We start from the raw sequence: 5,357 nt of genomic DNA, 5'->3' as shown, positions 1-5,357 counted from the left end.
TTATTATTAGGACAATACGTCAAATCTAGCTTTATTAATATAAACAGACAATTTTTATTTGTTTAGATACGTAATGTTTATTGTTATGTGTACACAGAATAACGCGAAACGATGTTCCATAAAAAATTCTATGAAAATTATGATTATTTTGTATACTACACATGTATCACCGCATCTTAAATTCTTTATAAAACCACAGATATTTATGAACCCATTATTCTTGAAGTTTCGCGAAATTTTCTGTATGAATTTCTCTAAGGCAAAGAATTTTCGAACGCAAGAAAGAAAAAATTAAAATGATTACTATTTATTTGGATAAATGTAAGAGTAAAATAATTTCAAAAATTAATCTTGATAAAATAATTCGTGATTATTTAATGACAAACAATAAAGCTAAAGGGGATTGTTAGGAACGCACAAAATGAAATACAAATACATAATTTAATATTTAATTATATGTACCAATCATTAAATTATTAATTTAATTTAATTAAAAGTAAATTATTTTAAATTACTAGTTTAATGATTGGTACATATAATTAAAAATCAATTTGTGTATTTAATTGTTATTTATCGTTTATCGGGCTAACTCTTAATAGTTGCATTTATTATTGAAAAATTAATCTATCTTTTGCCAAATTATTTTCGTATTATTTCTTTAACGTATTTTTTTTAATGATTTGACTATTACAACTTGAGCTATATAGGAAATAGTCGTAATTTTAGTGGGATACAGAAGATTAGGCTGCCACCTTAAATGGTGCTTAGGCAGATCATATATTCATAACCAACACGAGGATATGTTACTTAGTTACTTAACTGCAGAGCCCACCCAATATTCAAGAGTGGCATTTGCACCTGCTTCCACATTTCATATACATATATATCTGATTCTCTGGACTTATTCCAAATTACTTTTTCTCTATACGATATGCAGATAGCATAAATTTTTACACTCGTATAATATTGTTGGAGCGTTATATTATATTAATTATTCATTTATATACATACACACACAATATTCTCACATTAATGTAACAGTTATTAATATTAAAATAAAGACATTATTCTTACAACATTGAATGAAATGTCATATATATATCTATAGATTAAATATTAAAATATATCATATTTCCATTTGCATCAAATATCAGGGGAATACGAATTGCATGTATGTGTGTGTGATGTGTGTGTGTGTGTATTGGGTGATCGCAATTTTAAAATATCAAAAATTCTCTCTCCAAGTCGCGGAGCTCTCTACAGTAAATAATCACGTGCTTCAGATTTTAAATATTATTGTTTAAGTGAAAATGATATACCGATACTAAAAAAAGTCAATATTCGCATTTATCTTTTTTCTATGATTTTCTATTAATTGATTATATTAAGTAATCATGTTATACACATATCGTCAGTGATTGCCATTATTATGCATTTTAATAGTTTATGTTACCCATTATTAAATAACTTAATAAGTAAGTGTAAGCATTTAATTAATAGGTGTTAACAAACATTAAATATTAATATTAGTTATTTATATTATTTGAATTATTGTAATAAAATTTTCCTTCAAAAGATAGAAAAAAAAAACTTAACACGTGTCTCTCGAATTTATGTTAATATCTGTTGTATAGAATGAGTTTATATCTTTGCAGGATGCAGTTCTTCCTCGTAAAACAATTACTTCCTAGTTATCGAGATAATGATATAGTAGTTGAGCAGAGAGAGAGAGTTGATGCAACGTATAGAATAGTATACGTTGAACTGTAAGCAAAGACTGAATATGTTCGCAGTACTAATCAGTGTTGTTGTTAATCATTATTAACGGTACAGGTAATTCAGTTTCATCATTCATTAGTTCGTATTATTGGCTTATGCTTATCATGTGTTATTACTATATTGCCATTTTGCATGTTATCTCTCTGCTTGACCTCTTCTCATTTTAATTTATATTATTATATTGCATTTCATTTTGTAACGCGTTTTACAATATGGCTCTAAATACTAAAGGTATGTAGCATTCTGTTGTGGAATTTATTGGCAGTAACGGCTCAGCGGATTCGATAACATTATCGAGAACGTTTGGTACTGCGTCGATAAAATTTCTCGCGCGTGAACTGAATAATATGAATTGCACGTGCAACATTTATTAAATGGATTAAAGCTCGTTTTAGCAACATTCTAGGCAGTTACGACTTTTCGGTCGGGAAACTAATAACCATCCAACTAATATCCGGTTTGTGCTGCCGGTACTGAGGATGCAGAATCTCTTAACGAGAAATATTCGTTTTAGATTAATCTCCCACGCCGCCACCCATCTTGTGGAAAAATTACGGGCTGCAGAGAATTGCGAGCTTTAAAAGCGCCAGCGAGATAATTCTCTTGGTACTTAAAGAAATGGACTAACAATTATCTTCGCCGACTCCTAATTATCTTGCGACAGCGTTTAGCTGTTATGGCAAATAATTTTTCAAAAGTCCTTCTTTGCAGTATTATTGAATATGACATTGCAGTAATGGTAGTATAATTATTTGAGAGTTTAACTTTGGATATAGATATTCTTAGCTTTTTTAACTAAAAAACTTAGAGTTTTAAAAAATAAAATAATTAATAACTAAAAATAGAAGTTAAATTTGCAACGTAAATTTCTTGTTGAACTTGCTGTTTAAAATCAATAAAATGTAAGGAAAATTTCTGTGGAATGTACTAACCACGTCTATCGACACGCGTTACCTTCTCGTTGCGGTCAAAGCTGCGGTCAAAGTTACGTTATCTATGGCCTGATTTGCGGCGAAACAAAGTGCAGCGGTATCAGTCGTGCTTTCACGAGTTTTGTTCTCTACGATATCGGGACGACCGGAGCATCGTGTGTAAAGTTTATAAATGATAGCACGAGAAATGCCAAAGCCGATTAGAGCATTTGGCTTCTACACTGTAACTTCTCGAATAACACTAATGCAACAGATATATATTACTATTCTTGTTCCTGCATTTTCTTAACATAAATGTGTACAATACGACATTACATATATCTTCTATCTTTTTATAATTAATATACCTTTTATTACATTTTATTTATACATTATAATATAATATAAAAATTGTTAATTTATTATTCTGTACTGTTATTATACATATAAGCGAAAAATACTAATATAGCTAATTTAAATATATTTTGTTTTTAGAAATAGTAGTAGTTCTTAAATTAATTATATATGCTTTAATTTTAATACGCAGTACTAATTTCATAATATTTATCACTTGTAATATTCCTGGAAAATAACATTAATCGTAGTCACTTCTGATATCAAACGTTAAGAGGAAAATCTCACTTCTCACATTTCATATTAACTGAATAGCATATAAGTATGTAGATATATTGTAAAGGTAACTCGCGTATGCAGAGCGACGGTGGGTTTAGAATTCTCCAAGCTACAATAGAATATCAGGAGTTTGGTATTCACATACGAAGAGCTTGTCTCGTAGTTTGGTGTTGGAATCCAAAGCTATGTTATCTTAAGACGTAGCAAGATCTGATCAAATTTGATTAAATTTACATGTGTTTAAAACTGATCTCGGATTTGAGGTTACACGTTACGCTTTATACTATAGATAATGTATAAAATATCACAAACAATGTACATACGTAGACAACGTATGTAATATTAAGATTTCAAAATACGGAAGAAACGGCCAATAATTCGAGCACGTAAAGATGTTAAAAATTGATAATTTATTACATATAGTAAGCTCCACGCGGTACGTTTCGGCCTCACTTGGCCTGTCTCAACATAAAATTACATCAATAAAAATTTTAAGTACGCTGGGTAAAAAAACGGACATAAGTATAGTTCTTAAAAAGACATTCGTGTCTGCGATATTGAACAAGTAACATCATACTTTGCCTAACGCTATCTGATGCAGTTTTTAGAATAACAAATTTTTTAAATATACGGACTCTCGTTTTTAATATTTTGACTACACTCCTTTCTCGCGTGATGAACGAAGTGACATTTCCAATTTATGGACTTAGAGAGATTTCGTCTTTCTATCATGTATACACATTCGATTTACAAGATTTGCATCTTTTTAAGAACTATACTTATGTCCGTTCTTTTTATCCAACGTACTTAAAATTTTCATTAATGTAATTTTGCGGTTGAGAAAGGCCAAGTGAGGCCAAAACGTACCGTTGCGCTTACTATATTATTTTACCCGCTCCAATATTCGGTCTTCAACGAGTCGAGGCGAGCTACCGATTGCGAGAAGCTGCGAAGCGCGTTTCCCTGACAACGAGCCGGCCGATGTCCAAGTTCCAACGGACACCATTAGATTTTGGAGATGAGCTGTCAATGCGAACGGACGTGCTTTAATCCACTCCGGGTTTTCTGTGTTACGTTCTCGTGTATTACGAGTGTGAATAAAGAGTTTCCTTTTTCTCTAGAGTCTCTTTATTTCCCGCGAAAGCGTCGGAACGCGAGCGCGAATGCGAACGCGAGAACGATCCCCGGGCGTAACAGTATGTAATAAATTATGAATTTTTAACACCTTTACGTGCTCGAATTATTCCTTCCGTCTTTCGTTTATTAACTCCGAGCGGAATCTAAACATAATTAAGATTTCAATGCTTCAGTTACATAAATCATTTCATATGTTATGCAAAGCATATAAAAATCATCAGGAAAAATTTCATGGTATTTTTTATCTTATCTTTATTCCTATGCGCCGGTTGTAATTAGCAATAACACAGTTTAATGAAAAAAATTTATTTTGTTACTATGTTGTATGTTACTCTTTCAGCTTTTTAGCTAAAACTTTGTCTTCTATAGTTTAACAATGCAGAAATGTCACTCTTTGTTGCGTACTGAAAATATAATAGGTACATACTACATATATATGTATATATACTTATTGTAGCATGTATATATACTTATTGTAGCAGGAGCGGTGAAGCGTGATATTCTAGAAGAGTTATGTCATAATATTGAATTTTATAGAGTTGATCTTCAAAGTAGAAAACTACGTTTTATATAAATAGCCTGCAAACCATGTGCACATATTTCTTCGTTACATAAACGTATCTAGGATACTGTAAGAAGCATTATTAAATTGCAAGAAACTGTATTCTTAATATTTAATTGATTCTATTGTTATATTTTATTAATATATGTACAGGGTGTCCCCGTATAAGTGGCCACACATTTTTATTTCGCAAACTAATAAAGATAGACCTATAAATAAATATAATATCAAATTAAACGGTTCTGACTAAACTTTATTGTAAGCACAGTGATCACTTAGAAATATTATCTATGTTAGAGAGCGAAAAGACATGATTAATTTTTGCACGGTAAGGT

At 30.7% G+C, this 5,357-nt stretch overlaps 1 protein-coding gene and 1 long non-coding RNA gene across 4 annotated transcripts in view; one reads left to right on the top strand and one right to left on the bottom strand.

Annotated features, from left to right (window-relative positions):
* Nucleotides 1–1,751: 1,751 nt before the first annotated feature.
* LOC105449958 (probable G-protein coupled receptor No9) overlaps nt 1,752–5,357 on the top strand; it is a 15,556-nt gene continuing 11,950 nt past the window's right edge. The window contains exon 1 of one of the 2 annotated variants that reach the window (XM_011689448.1): nt 1,752–1,827. The gene's annotated coding sequence lies outside the window, so the exon portion shown is untranslated. Of the gene's footprint in view, nt 1,834–5,357 lie in introns of both variants that reach the window. The other variant, XM_011689447.1, reaches the window with a different exon arrangement.
* LOC105449957 overlaps nt 4,684–5,357 on the bottom strand; it is a 3,362-nt gene continuing 2,688 nt past the window's right edge. For both annotated transcript variants that reach the window (XR_974408.1, XR_974407.1), the window contains 2 exons: nt 4,931–5,089; nt 4,684–4,864 (listed from right to left, as the gene is read on the bottom strand). This is a non-coding gene — a long non-coding RNA (uncharacterized LOC105449957). The remainder of the gene's footprint in view (nt 4,865–4,930; nt 5,090–5,357) is intronic.

The sequence above is a fragment of the Wasmannia auropunctata genome, unplaced genomic scaffold (assembly GCF_000956235.1).
Source record: "Wasmannia auropunctata unplaced genomic scaffold, wasmannia.A_1.0 LD336071.1, whole genome shotgun sequence".
NCBI classification, from domain to species: Eukaryota; Metazoa; Arthropoda; class Insecta; order Hymenoptera; family Formicidae; genus Wasmannia; species Wasmannia auropunctata.
Note: the sequence above shows the minus strand (reverse complement) of the source record. Positions and strands in the feature narration are given on the sequence as shown.